The following is a 15663-nucleotide window of genomic DNA, read 5'->3' as shown; positions in this document are numbered from 1 at the left end:
ATTCCTTCAATGGCTCCCTGGTATCCATAGAATAAAATTTAAGCTCCTTAGTGTGCTACGTAATTCCTTCATGTTTTGGCTTTTACTTACCTTTCTCTGGCATCATCTCCTGCCAACCCCTGAATGAGTCCCAGTGGCCCCTTAGATGCACCATATCATATATGTGGCTCAGTATTCTCCTCTCCCTAGATTCTCTTCCTTTGTTTTCTATCTTGCTTAATGACACCATTGATCATTCAAATCCTAAAAGCCACAATAGAATTTTTATTTTATCTCCCTCAACTCCAGCAGGTAGGGACTTACCAAATGCTACCTCTGAGAGGGACTTAGCTTCATACTTTACTAGAAAAGCCACTCCGTGTGATTTTTTTAGTTCCACATACCCAGAGGGCATTGGACTAGAGGGGGGAGGTGATACATCCATTAGCCCAAGATCCTGAAGGCATACGTCAGTGAAAGCAATAGGAGTTTCCAAGTAACCTATTCTCTCTAGCTTTTCCTTGGCTCTTTTTACTATGTCTTCATTTCTTTTAGAAATAGATTTTACCTTCACAGTGTATGCTCCAATAATGCTGTAATAGAGATGGAGAAAATTTCCATGACTATGAGGGTTTCCATAGCAGAGCCACCATCTAGTGGCCTTGGAAGAAAATAGGAATAATTAAGAATTCAGAGGCAGTTCACCATCAGATTACAAATTTGGCAGTTTTAATTTTGGAATTAAAACAGCTAGATTGTGTTCATTTAAATTTTTTTTTATATTGACATAACAGATGTCTTCCCCAGGGAACATTCTTAGCAATTAAAATATATAAATACATTATACACACACACACACACACATCCAGTATTCCGCAGCATTATTGTTTTTATGTCACCAGCCAGAGGGAATTACAAAATGGTAATATTAGAAGACCTCTTAAATGTTCCTTGAACAGATCCTGATTCCAGAAAAAAAAAAACAATACCCTGAAATACCAAAACAGATGGTTGTCTTAATCTAAACCAATTGAAAGGAGAAAGTCTACAGTTTCCTTTACCATCTCATATTAGGTTCCACAAAAAGTGACTGGAATTTCTACAGAGAGAGAAAAGTCTTACTTACAAAATTGTTGAGGCTTTGTTGTGGGGAGAGATGAAGGGGAAAGATTAGTGTATTGATAAGCTAGCTGTATATTTAGTATGTTTGATTTTATTTTGACTCGGAATTTTGAAATTGACTTAAGTATCCGAAATTAGTCAGGGGTTCAGCCAGGAGAACAGAATAGAACTATTAATGTATTCCAAGTATGGAGGCTTTGGCTTTTATCCATGGGATTGCAGGTTTACAGTAGTTGAAAAGGCAAGAGAAGCAAAGAAACAGGAAGCCACCAACGATGATGTAGCTACTGTTTCCCAGGGGTCTCCCAGCAACTTCTGTGAATCTCAAGGACTCTAGAAAGCTCTTGCCACCATCTCAGCTGTCTACTGCCCACTCTCTGGGCTGCCTTCCACAGCCTGGAAGCTGCTACGGACCTCACATGTGTCTACCTGAAGCTGTTTGGGAATAATGGCCTTGCCTCACCTCCTGCCTTCTGTCTCCCACATCAGGGGGCCCACACAGCTAGTTCTCAGCCAGAACCAGGTAAGGAAGGGGATCCCAAGAAGGCTGTGCCTGGCTTCCCCTCCCCAATGCAGAGGAGGCTACAGACGGAGGTACACTGATGTTAAAAGGGCGACATATCCTCCGTGATAAAAGTGGAAAAACTTCATATTTAGCAGCACATTGCAAATGGCATTGGAAAATCTTTAAAATATTTTCATTAATTTTTATTGGCAAGAAGGAAAAATGCCTAATGGAAAGAGGATGGTCTTTGGAGTCGACAGACCTGGGTTTAGATGCTAGGTCTACCTCACTGAGCTCTGTGATCTTGAGTAAGTCATTCTAGCATTTGGAGCCTTTGTGCTTTTTGTTTTTTGTTTTTTTATCCATAGAAATGTGGATTATGATGTCCGTTTTGGAGTAATGCTTTGAGAAGTAAATGGAATAATCTCTGAAAGTGTTTATTTGGCACCACAGGCCTGACCTATAATAAGCAGTCAGTAGATGTTAACTCTGTAAGAAACGGAAACTGGGGACTGGCATTCGGGGGGCTCTAGGAGATTGTTTCCATGCCTTGATCAAATTACAGTGTTGTTGCTACATTTGTAATGGCCTGACTTTCCCTTGTAGTACATTACTTACAACTTTCAGTATCGATAAGCTTTTCTCTCTTAATGTATTTCTTTTGCAATTTTCTCTCCCAGAAAGAGCAGTACAAGGAGGGCAGCGAGGTTTGGAAACCTTGCCGGAAATTGGCTATGTCTCCCTGAACAATTAAGTTACTTTCTCAAAGCCTCAATCTCCTTATGTGTAAAATGATGAGCTTAAAGTGTGGGGAGGGGAAGAAGGGATGACTGAGCTTGTTTGATTGATTTGTTTTAACTCATTTTCTCAACATTTCCTTGCCTCTTATGCTTAAGTCACTGTGTTAGATGCTATGGGGGGGGGGTGATTAAAAAAGAGGCAGATAAAAATGTGGCCCCTGCCATTCAGGGCAATATAATCCAGGAAAAGAAAAAATGCCAATGAGAGACACATAAAATATGGTAGACTTGGAGCTTCTGGTCTGAAGTTATAAGGTTTTATTGTGGTGGGTGATAAATCCATTAAATGTATCGGAAGCTCCATGGAGAGGGAGGCAAGGGTTACCTCTTTTAAAAAATATTCCAGTGGTTCCGTAAGGTGTTGCTTTCCATTGAGAAGAGAAGGCGCTCAGAAGTATAAATGATTGGTTGAGTTCTAAGGCATCCTAATGTTCACAATTTGGCACATATTCTCTGAGCATCTGTGCTAGAGTAGGCCCTGTGTTGAGATGTGGGTATAAAGACAAACTACTTTATCTGTCCTCAAGGAGTTTCCATTTTGGCTGTTTGGACACAACTTTTACATAATTGGCGTATATTGGTTATCAAGAGAGTTGCTAGGAGGGCTGGAAATACGTCCGCCCCTCTTTGCCATTACATTACAGTTTAGCTCATTTTAGCTTTCTCTAAAATTTTGCCTTGGACAAAACTCATTCCATCCTTTTACGGGCTTTTGATTTAGGAATAGATGGTGTTGCTTTTTCTACTATTCCACAAAATTAAATTCACAGAGTGTAATTTTGTGTACTGGATACACCAGTCATCATTAGTAAAATGTTTATTAAGGAAGCAATTTAGAAAGCAAGGCTGGTCTCAATTTAAATGCAGTTTTAACTGTGAAAACTTATGACATACATATGTAATTGAAATTAAGTTATGCGAAGAAAAATAGGTAAGTTGGATGCTGGTCAATTGAGGCTAGGTCAGTGTTTCAGAATACGTATTAAAAAAATTAAAAAAAAAAAAACCCTCAGGGTGCCTGGGTGGCTCAGATAGTTAAGCGTCTGCCTTCGGCTTGGGTCATCATCCCGGGGTCCTGGGATCGAGTCCCGCATCAGGCTCCCTGCTCCTCGGGGAGCCTGCTTCTCCCTCTGCCTCTGCCTCTCTCTCTCTCTGTCATGAATAAATAAATAAAATCTTAAAAAAAATTAAAAAATAAAAAAAACCCTCAAAGAAACAAACTGCCAGCTTACTATCACAGTAATTGCAGCTGTTGCCAATCCACCTCTCCCCACCCCCAACAGGGGCATGTTTCATATTCAGTCCCTGTTTCAAAGATTTGCAGCTACGCAAACACTAATGGAGGGGCCGTGAGATATACAGCGGGGGAACTAGTTGAAGGCTTAAAGGACGCTAGTCATTAGTCCCTGACTTCTCATATCCCAGCGAGCTGATCTTGCCTTTTTGCAAATCCTGTTGTGAAACAGTATTTTATTAATTACGTGGCATCCTGTTTCTCGTTACTGTAGTACTCGGTACTATTTCATTTTCGAAAGCAACATGGCTATAGCTGTTGCAGATGATCTGTAACATCGTTGTATATTGCTCAGGACATGCTTTATAATGAGGACAGGAATTTTCAATTTGGGTGTCACATATTAAAATGGGTTTTCTTTACTACATTAAGTTGCCCTGGTACTATCAACCATTCCACTTCCATTATCGCCAAACGAATCTAAAGTTTCTTTGTATTGAGATCTACAGAGATTTGTTGCAGAGTAAAGGAAATTTTGGAACTAGAAAGGACAAATCCCTTTGATATCTAATGTCTAAAATATCTTGCCTAACCTGGTCATCTTACGGGGAGGGTGGTAAGTGAGACCAATAGATGGTAGAAAGTGAGGTCAACAGATGTTAAACCACTTTGCTTTCCTGTTTAAAAATCCTTTCCAGGCTTTCCATTTTTGTCAGGCTCAATGCCCAACATCTTGGCACAGTCTTCCTTTGTCTGAGTCTGGTTTCTTTCTCCACCCTCATCTCCTACCGTTCCCCTACCCACCTCCCACCCCCAAGAATCCTCAAAATCTAGCCTTAGTGAAGCGCTTGCATGTTTTTGAGGATGTCTCTCCTCTGTCTGGAATGCTCCTCTTTTTTTCTTTATCTACTTAGCTTATAGACACAGCTCGAGTAACAACTCTTTTGGGCAGCCTTCCCTGACCGGCTTGGTAGAATTAATTGAAAAATGCAAAATTTTAACCAGACATGCTTTCTAATGTCCCACCATATTAGTCTAGCACGTGATGTGATATAATAGAATTTATCCAGGCCAGTTAAAAGACTCCCACAGCCTCTTCTACAGGCCTATAATATTATGCTTATTGATCTCTAGTGCAATTTCTATGTACTGGTTTGTCTGTCCCTGCATTTGTCTTTAACATCTGTGTCTCTAGTGCCTAGCACAGGTCTCGGCACAGAATAAGATCTAAGAGCTAACATTTGCTGAATATCACTATATGCCAGGTACTTTACTAAGTCCTTTGCATGTGTTAACTTATTTAGTTATTACTCTGTGAGTTAAGAGCTATCATGATCCCCATTGCACAAATGAGGAGTCAGAATGATAGGAAGTTCAGTTCATTTCCCAAGGTTACTTAGTAATTAATAGTATCAGGATCTGAGTGATATGGTCCCAGGGCTCATGCTTTTAACCATGATGTGTATTGTCTCCTTTGTGGATGGTAGATTCTCAAAAATATCTGCTGGATGAACAACAGTATAGTTAATCAGTGCTATATATTTGTTGTGCTACCACTGTTGGTTATTTATTCTATAGTCATTCTCCCTTCTTCAGCTTACAGAATCCCAATTTTGTTCATGTGGCAATTTGTCAAGCCCTAGATGATGAATTGTGATTGGTTGAAGACAGTAATGGCATTCTGATTTTTGTAGCCCAGAGCATCCTAATTCACATGACCAGTAAAAGTATAAAAAAGGAGAATTAAAGAGAATGCAGAAGTAAGCTAAATCTACAAGGTTAATATTAAGAAGATGCAGTTAACCCTCTTTTGGAAGATAAACAAAGGCTTTTGGAGGAGTTGTCACTGAACTTGATTTTGAACAATGAAAGTTTTCCCAGTGGAAGAGAGTAAGGGATTCATTCTGAGTAGTCAGGACAATGTGTGGAAGGTCAGGAATGAGTGAGGCTCTTGGATGTTTGAAAAACTAACTGTAAAGCAATTTTTTGGTGCTGGAATTTATAACTATGTTCTTCTGCTACCCATTCCGTATTCCCTTTGCCTTCAGTAAGCACTTCAGCTAATTGTGGTTCTTTACCTGTTGGAGAGACTAAAACCTTCATTCCTGTTCTGGGCCCTTAGTAGTGCTACTTGGTTTGGGTTGTTGTAGTTTTCCATTGACTTTAATCACAGGGACTTGGTAATACTAGGTGATGGGTATTAAAGACGGCACTGGGTGTTATACGCAAACAATGAATCATAGAACACTACATCAAAAACTAATAATGTAATTTATGGTGATTAACATAACATAATAAAAGAAACAACAACAACAACAACAACAACAAAATACTAGGAGATGCTGTAAGTGATCTCCCATATTCCAGACATACTCTTCCTTACCTCCACTGTGAAGTAGTAGTCCAGTTCCCTCTTGGTAGTGGGAATCAATCATCCCAGCCAACACGGTAACTCCTTATTTTGCCTATTAATTCAGGGGAATGAGGAATCCAAAGTAGCCAGACAGTGGTCTTAGCTTCCAATTTAATAGAATTCTTGCTGTGTCTCTGGTGGAAGCATTCTTCCCTTTGGAATTAAGACCTCTAGGCCAGCAGGTCATAAGATTGCGGGAATAGGAAGCAAAAATTTTGCTAGTGAGTTACTAGAGGTAACAGTGAGTGGTGCTACTCCCATTTCCACCCCTTGATTTCTGGATGTGTGAATCCTGGCTATGGGGGAAATAGCACCATATAGTGTATGCTGATTCTGGGCATCTACAGCTTTCTGGAGAACCTTGCCTCTGACTTGCAAGGTATTGCCACCCAGCTAGCACTGAAACTGAGCTTTTAAAAGGCCGTTCCACAGTTCTGTCAAACCAGCTACTTTAGAGTGCTGAAGAACATGGTAAGACTAGTGACGTCCATGAGCATGGGCCCATTGCTACACTTCTTTTGCTATGAGGTGAGTTCCTTGTTCAGAAGTAGTGCTGTATGGAATTCCATGATGGTGGATAAGGCATTCTGTAAAGCCCACAGACAGCAGTTTTGGGAAAAGGATCACACACAGAGAAGGCAAATTTATATCCAGAGTAAGTGTCTATTCCAGTAAGAAATAAACTTCCATGAAAGAAGTGGTCCAGTGTCATCAACCTGTCACCAGGTTGGCTGGAGACATTCCACCCTGTGGAATGGTGCCATATTGGAGACTCAGTGTTAGTCTTTGCTGCTGGAAGATAGGACAGAGGTTGGCCTTGGTGAGTGGAAGTCCGTGTTGCTGAGCCCATGCATAACTTCCATCCCTGCCACCATGATCACTTTGCTCCTGAGTCCATCGAGCCATGACAAGGGTGGCTAGGGAAAGAGGCTGACTGGTATCCACAGAACAGGTCTTTCTATCTACTTGTTTATTAAAATCCTCCTTGAAAGCGGTTACCCTTTGGTGAACATTCACATGGGACGTGCATATCTTTATGTCTTTTGTCTTTTGCCCATTCAGAGAGGTTTCCACATACCTCTTTCTAAATTTCCTCACCCATTTTCTCGTCATGTTATTTCCAGGTCCCTGCCCATCCAGCCAAACTATTGGTCCCAACCCATGAATTGGTATATATTGCACATCTGGCCATTTCTGTTGCCAAGAAAATTAAAGAACCAAGTACACTGCTTGAAGTTCTGCCCCTTCACCACTGCCCTCCAGAGGTGTCCCAGAAATGGGCTGTCGTGCTGCCCCATCCAATTTAGGGTGGTGCCTGCATAGTGTGCAGACCCATCTGTAAACCAGGCCCAAGCCTTCTCTTTTGTCAAGTAATTGTAGGGAATTCCTCCTGAAGCCTTCTAGGCAGGCTGGGAGAGAGAAGAGGTAGCAATGTAGTGAGAGCCACTTCTTTGTGCCTTCAGAGCTGACTCACGTCTGATCTAATATATATCAATTCCACTTGATAGAATGCCTAAGTTCATAGCTTGTTGGGTCAGATACCACCCAGTTCATGATGCACAGGTTGCATGGTAACCTGGTTAAATGTTCAGTTTCTACTAACACCGAGTAGCCGGGCAATAGCTGACTACTGTGAATGGTTAGTCTCAGAAGATGGCAGAGCTTTGCTCTAAAATCCAAAGGGGCTGCTCTATGATTCACTTACAGGGGCCTGCCAAAGCCTCCAAACAGCACCCCTGACCACCACTGCCACTTTAAGCACTGTAGGATTTGTTGGATCACAGGGCTCAAGTGACTGAGCAGCCCGCATGGTAGCCTACACGTGTTGCAGAGCTTTCTCTTATTTTATGTGTTGCTCAAAACTAGCAGCTTTTCAGGTGACTTGGTAAATGGGTCAGAGTAACACACCCAAATGAAGAATATGTTGTCTTCCAAATCCAAAAAGTTCCACTAGGCATTGTGCCTCTTTCTTGGTGGTAGGAGTGGTCAGATGCAACAATTTATCCTTCACCTTTGAAGGGTATCTCAATATGCCTCACACTACTATGCCCCTAGAAATTTTGCTGAGGTAGAAACCCCTGAACTTTTGTTGAATTTATTCCTTGTCCTCTGGCACACATATGTCTTACCAAAATGTCTGGAATAGTTGCTGCTTTTTGCTCACCAGGTCAAGTCAGTATAATATTACTATAACAGACCGGCGTGATATCATGTGGAAGAAAAAGGCAATCGAGATCCCTACAAGCTGATTATAACACGGGGCTGGATAGTTAATATACCTTTGCAGTAGGACAGTGAATGTGTATTACCATTCTTTCTAGCTAAAAGCAAACAGCTTCTGGTGGTCTTTATTAAGAGGTATGAAGAAAAATGTGTTGCCAGATCAATAGCTGCATACCTGTGTACCGGCCTCCCTTTCATTGAAGGGGTACTGGATCAGTAAACTGGCTCAAGTGTGGGAATTGAGGGACCATTCCTTTCTGTTTTTATGATTCAGGTAAGGCTTTTGTTCAGTTGGCCTAGTATTTTTGTTCATACAAATCAAGTAAGAATTTAGTAGGCTTCCTACCTATTTCACTTCTAGGGACACCATAATCAACCAGCGAGTACCATAGATCTGCAAAAGTCATACTATTCTGATTGCTGCTTTGATCCTGCTGTCCATTACAGGAACCACATTTACCTTGCCTTTGAAGATTAAGGGCTGCCACTCAGCCCCTGTCACCCCAGAATCCCATTACTCCCATTGCATTTATGTTTCCTAATTTAGCAACTGTAATTCACACTATAAGATCTGGGCTACCGTGAAAAGTCATCACAGAACTTTTCAAGGATGCCACGCCTCCAATTACAAATTTATTCCTCATAGTAGTGGTGAAAGATATTTCTGGACCCTCCTAGTGGGGTGAATGGGACTTAAATGAAAAATCCACTGTAAGCCTTTGAAGATCTTCCTCTACATTCAACCAAGACAGGTCTGGTATTTCTAACTTGCTCATCATGAGCCACTTTCTGGTCCATATTTCAGCCAACCAACCAAACAAAATATTAGAGCCCTTCCTAATACCTCAAACTGCTTTCAACATTAAACACAGAATCTTTGCTTAGTGAGCCCATATCCATAAGTTTGGCATGATCCAATTTTATGTTCCTCCCATCATTATCCCACAACCTTTATATCTGTTCCCTCACATGTTCCCCAGATTTCTGTCTATATAAAGTAGAAAACTCAAGTAGTTCTCTGGGAGTGTAATGCACTTCCTAAAAGTGTACCCCACCTTTAGGACCTGCTGGGATTTGTGTGTAGTTGGAGGTCTAGAAGCAAAGATGCATGGGGGGGGGTGGGTCCTGGGGAGAATCAGCATTGTCTTGCATGGTAACTGCCTCAGAGGAGGCTGTTCCATTTTCCTCAGTCCATGCAGGGTTAATCCCCTCAGAGTGGCATGGAAAGACTGGTAGACATCACTGTGAGTTGAAGGATCCGCCACTACTGGGTGTGGGGAGGTTACTTCTACTGGGGATGAGGGTGCCGATTCCCCTGGCAAAGACTCAACAGAATTTGGGGGCTCAGTGTCCCCAGCTTCATCGGGGACTTTCCAAATGTCTACAACCTGGCTTATGGGATCCCACTCTTTCCCAGCCAATGCCCTCGCTTTAACAGTAGGCACCCTATGGGGCAGGTTCGACTTGCATTGTGGTTCAGCCCCTTCGCAGGATGAAGTTTTGCATTTGATGAGCAGCAGTTTCAGCCCTGTGCGTCCAGGAGATACGGATCTACTTCAGGGCACACACACAAGCTCTGAGGCCGTTTATGCGGCACATGAGTTGGGAATTAGAATCTCTGAGCTTATCCTCTTCTTTCACTGTTTTGTCCAACGACATTAGGAGCAACTGACCATCATTATATTTGTTAGTTTTCCAAAAATGTTCAAAAGTATCATATACAGAGTAATCCAGCTTCTTGCTTCTTATAAGTGGTTAAGAGTATCCAATGCAGATATTTTGCGTCTCTCTCTAAATACTTGATGCATGGACTATCAGTACTTTCTTTATTACTGGAAATACATTCATTAGTGTCTTTAAATCTAATCAGATTCGAGAGTCAATTCCAGGAACCCCAGAACCAATTCAGAAAACTCATCTTTAACATTCTATTCCTCTAGAATTACTCTTGGTACCAAAATTTGTATTAGGATTTTCCAGAGAAGCACAGCCAAAAAGGTATATGATTTATTATAAGGAATTGGCTCACATGATTATGGAGGCTGAGAAGTCCCCAGATCTGAAATTGGCAAGCTGGAGACCCAGAACAGCTAATGGTGTCGTTCCCGTCAGAGTCTGAAGGCCTGAGAACCGGGATTGCTGATGGTATGAGTTCTGGTTCAAGTAGGAGTCTAAAGGCAGAAGATCAATCCCCACTTTGAAGACAGACAGATAAAACAACTTACCATCTACTCAGCCTTTTAGTTATGTTCAGGCCTCAACAAGTTGGATGAAGGCCACTCACATTGGGGAGGGCAATCTGCTTTATTCAGTTGACTGATTCAAATGTTACTGTCATCCAGAAACACTCACAGGTACACCCAGCATAATATTTAAGTAAATATCTGGGTACACATAGCCCAGCCAAGTTGATGCATAAAATTAACCATCACACCGTCTCTGTGCCACACACTCTTCCACACAATGGGGAAGAATAAAACAGATAAAATTCCCTGCCCTCCTTGACTTTACATACTGGAGAGAGACAAATAATAAAGAAAATAAGAATGAAGAACAGGGATCTTCCTGACTTTGGCAACTAGGTTGTGTGGTGACCTGCCATTACCTGACAAGGTAGGAGGGAGCTCAGAATCTGGAAGGACATCCCCCGGCCCCGTCTTTTTCCCTTACCTCTTCTCAATTGTCATATTCCTGTGTGTCCAGTGCCCCACTCCCTGCTATCCTCTGTTGTTATCATGCATGTTTATCATTAGTGGGGTATGGGAATCACATTTTGCCCCCAGTCTTTCTCCAGATATTCAGTGGAAAATGTAGATTGAATAAATTTTTCATTAAAAAAATAATATTGAGTACATACTATGTGCAAGCACTCTGTGTACTTGCTATGTTGCAGTTTGCCAAGAGAAAGCACCGAGGAAGGATGTCTGTGGGTTGTAAGGAAGAGATCCCAGCAGGCTGGAATGATCAGGAGGCTGCACATGGGGCGTTTGATCTCCATCTTGAAAAATAGGTAGGATTTCAGAAGGCGAATGGGGAGGAGGGAAGATTTTCTAGGCCAGTGGTTCACAGCCGCGGTTGCATATTGGAATCACCCTGGGGAGCTGTGAAGATAGTAATGTGTGTGCTGTGGGCGGCCCCTCTAGAGATTTTGATTAACTTGGTCTGGTGTGAAGTCTGAGTATCAGGATTTTTAAATCTTTCCCAAGGGATTCTAATGGGCAACCAAAATTAAGAAACATCGTTTGAGTTAGAGGTAATCTAATGAATAAAGAAGCCAGATAAAAATGAGTGCAAGGAGTGTCTGGGGACAGTGATACCAGATTCCTGAGGGGGGGTGGTGGTGGTGGTGGTGGTGTGTGTGTGTGTGTGTGTGTGTGTGTGCGCGCGCGCGTGCGTGTACACAGGTGTGCCGTCTTTTAGAAGAAAAGATAGGGGTCAGATGGGGGGATGCCAGGAAGGCCAAGGTGAAAATATTGGGAAACTACTGAAGGATTTTGAACAAGGAAGAGCATAATCAAAGTGTTTTTTTTTAAAGAGATATAATTTATAATTTGGAAATTAATTGCTTTGAAAGAGAGCTTTGGTACAATTAGACATGTTGGCAAGCAGACCACTAGACCAGTGCTTCTCGGACTTTGCTGTGCATGTAAATCACCTGGGGATCTTGTTAAAATGTACATTTTAATTCAGTAGGTTTGGGGTGGGGGCCGCGACTGCATTTCTAACAAGCTTCCAGGTGATGCTGCTGATCCACAGACCCCATTTTGAGTAGTGAAGCACCATTGCTCAGAGGGGTTTTTTTTTACGTGGAAAACTGGAGCTAGAAAACAAGACTCACAAGCCAAGAAAACATTGGCAATTCTTCTTGGCTATTTTCCATTTTTTTTTAAAGATTTTATTTATTTATTTGAGAGAGAGAGAATGAGAAGGGGAGGGTCAGAGGGAGAAGCAGACTCCCCGCTGAGCAGGGAGCCCGATGCGGGACTCGATCCTGGGACTCCAGGATCATAACCTGAGACGAAGGCAGTTGCTTAACCAACTAAGCCACCCAGGCACCCAGCTGTTTTCCATTTTTTTTATAAGCTTAGAATAAGGACTGTGTCTTATTTATCCTTGCATTTGTACAGTGACTTGACAGTGCTTTGTATGGATGGGGACTCAATATATATATATATTTATATATATATTTAAATGAATGAATTATTCCTTATGATTAATACTGTAAGGCTACTTAAAAAATTCTAGCTCCCTCATACGAGCCACGGTCCTATTTCCCAGTTCGTTCTCTCCATTTCTTTTGGAAAAGAATCCACGCTAATTTCCTCTGTGTTATCTCTGCTTACGATGTTTTCTGGTTAATTTTAAATATCTTCAGTTATGGGGTTTCTACAGCAATGTAGAATTCTGGCAACTTTAACATTTCTTGTTGCATACTAGTATAACTTCATTATTTTGTATTGAATTTTACAAAAAGTCACTCTTTTATAAAAGAACTAACCAAGTATGTGAGTCCTACATGCACACACACACAGACACACACATATATATACTCTGTCTGAATTGCATAGATTTCAGTTTCCAAGGAGAAAGACATAATATTTCTCAGTTTAATATGTCTAGATGAAACACATTTTCAAATATTTTGTACTAACCTCTATGCTTTAATATCGAGCAATCTATCCTTCATTGTGTTAAATGCATTAAAAAAAAAAAATATCCTGTGCAAAATCCACAGACGACTCCCAGGCATACAAAATGGGTTCATCCCCATAAAAATGCAAATTAACTGTGTGCAAACATAAGCCTTGAGCATTTGTATAGAAAATAAAAATAGTCTTCTAACTGAGCCCCAAGGAGCTCTACCAACAATGAGCTGATCTGCAGCCACCGTAATGGCACCGCTTACATTAGAGTCTTTCTCTGAAGATATTTCCTGAGTATTTAACCAGAAATTCAAAAGTTTTTAATCAGAAAATGGTCTGCTTGAAAAGAATTAAAGACCTGTTAGGACTTTGCAGAGCAGAGTAGCCCTTCATCCTGTCCGTTTGAGATGATACGGGCATTGTAAATTTTCTGAATGAGAGCAGAAATGGTGCAGTAATTGGATCAAACTCTGAAATGATCGATGAACAAAGAGAAGTAATTATTTAACCAGGGGCAAGCCAGAGCCTCCCAGCCTTTGGCGGTCTTTTCTCAGGGCTATCTGGAGCTGTGCGTGCTCAGCTGTGTTAGAAAACCTGGCTCCGGCAGTCACACGCTGTGGCAAATGGTTGGCAGAGCCAAGCTCCGGCCATTTCTTGCCCTCTGCAGGGAAAATGTTGCTGAAGCTCCGGACCAAGTTTAAGTTGTATGTGTATTCTTTTATTTTTTTTAAATTTTTTTTATTATGTTATGTTAATCACCATACATTACATCATTAGTTTTTGATGTAGTGTTCCATGATTCATTGTTTGCATGTAACACCCAGTGCTCCATTCAATACGTGCCCTCTTTAATACCTATCACCAGGCTAACCCATCCCCCCACCCCCTTCCCCTCTAGAACCCTCAGTTTGTTTCTCAGAGTCCATAGTCACACATGGTTCGTCTCCTCCTCCGATTTCCCCCCTTCATTTTTCCCTTCCTACTATCTTCTTTTTTCCCCTTTTTTTAACATATAATGTATGTATGTGTATTCTTGTCGTAAAAGTCTGATAAGTATGACGTATGTGTTACTATATTTAACTCCCCTTCATATTCTTTATTGAGTGAAAATCACCAGAAATAGTCTAGGGAAACTGTTGCCAGGTGGACTGGGGGAGACCCTGGGCCCTGAGGCCTTCGCCCAGCCTGTCCCTGAGATGTCCCTGAAGGCTCTTAGTCTCCTTGCAAGCAAAAATTCAAGGATGGAGCCCACACAGTGGGAAAGTTGATGACAGTGAGAGTCTACTCTGGAGATACAAGAGCAGGCAAGCTCCAGGGAGACTGCGTGCCCCAGGGTTTGGGTCTCTATCTTCTATTGACAGTGTTGTTGTCCAGGGGGTGGAATATTTATTACTTGGGGAGGAGATTTCTTTGGGAGCAGGTTTCGAGTTTTTCTCTCTTACTTGACAGAGTCTCTGGCCTTCTTTGTCTCAGGCCTGTCTGGTTTGCTTTCTTGTGGCTTTGTTTTGGGAGTGCTATCAGGATAGGCCTCTGACTCTCCTGTTTGCTGACCCTGAACTCCCCCTTTGCTGGAAAATGGCCTCCAGGCATCCTGTTAAAACCCAACTGCTTATTCTAACAAAACTAACAATCACCCTTCCCAGTCTGTTTCCCAAAACATTATATCCTTTAGCAAGTCACTCCCATATGGTTAATCCTGTGGCTCCTTCTTTTGCTTCTACAGGAGGCAAGAGTGGAGGGGAGAAAAGCCCACACAAATCCCTGGGGCTCAGGAGATCGGACGGAAGCCAGGCGTAAGGGCCAATCCTCTGTGCATGATTTGAGCCACTTTGCCCTGCTGGGGAGTGGGACTTTTTTTTCCCCCCTCTGGGATTCTTGGGGGCCCTGCCCTTCTTTCTCTCCACCTTTCTCTTGTTTTCTTTCCACAACAGAGCTGTCCTTAATGAGTTCCTACTTCTTCCATTATTATTTCCAACCTTTGGACCCACCCATGTTGTTTGAAAGTGATTCTTGAGTATATAATTATAAAGCCAATTGACCCACATAAAATTTTACTCATCGTAGCAGAGTTTTCCTAAATCTTCCCTATGCAATGCAGTTTGTAAATTAGGCAATTTCAATGTTGGCACGCGTTCTAAAGTCTGACCCACTATGACAGTAGGAAGTGGCAACTGTTCAGGTTTTCCTCCTTCATTTTCTCTCCTCCTCGCTGTCAGTGTCTGCCTTAAGCAAAATGGCACATCCGCGGATGAGGAGTGCAGAAGGAGTGGTGGGTTGGCGGGATGGGCGGGGGAGGAGATGCTGTGTGTGATTTGTCAGGGGTAGGGTTCTGGAGAGGACAAGGGCCCAGGTAGAGAGTATCTCCTTGGCTCTAGTAGACAGTGTCACCCAGGGGCCTGTGCTCCAGCCTGGCAGGGAAGGAACACAGTTAATCCCTGCCCCAAGGCTGGCATAGATTTAGTAAAGGAAGCCACAGGACCAGAAATACCTTTCAGGCCGGATTAAGTGAAGATCCACAGAAAGATGGGCAAGACCTGAATTGGAGGCCTGAGCAGATATACCCTGGCGAGCATACAGCCTGGCTCCGGAACCGATAGATGGGCCATGCTCAGTGTCTGAATATCCTGAATACTCTGGAAACCTTGATATAAACCTGGAGGGCAGTGTGGGACCCCAAATTAGGAGAGAGACTAACTTCCTGCCTTCCTAGTAGGAAGAGAAATGACATTAAATTATTTAAAAAT

The 15663-nt window shown here is 42.2% G+C and overlaps 1 long non-coding RNA gene across 5 annotated transcripts in view; it reads left to right on the top strand.

Moving 5' to 3' along the window:
* Nucleotides 1-15663, top strand: part of LOC118543837 (uncharacterized) — a 472034-nt gene that overhangs the window by 4310 nt on the left and 452061 nt on the right. For 4 of the 5 annotated variants that reach the window (XR_013440677.1, XR_013440678.1, XR_013440674.1 and 1 more), the window contains exon 2: nucleotides 11170-11286. The exons of the other annotated variant lie outside the window; for it this stretch is intronic. This is a non-coding gene — a long non-coding RNA (uncharacterized LOC118543837). The remainder of the gene's footprint in view (nucleotides 1-11169; nucleotides 11287-15663) is intronic. 5 annotated transcript variants of the gene reach the window in all.

This window comes from Halichoerus grypus, chromosome 8 (assembly GCF_964656455.1).
Source record: "Halichoerus grypus chromosome 8, mHalGry1.hap1.1, whole genome shotgun sequence".
In the NCBI taxonomy this organism is placed as follows: domain Eukaryota; kingdom Metazoa; phylum Chordata; class Mammalia; order Carnivora; family Phocidae; genus Halichoerus; species Halichoerus grypus.
This window is presented reverse-complemented; position numbering and strand designations above follow the sequence as displayed.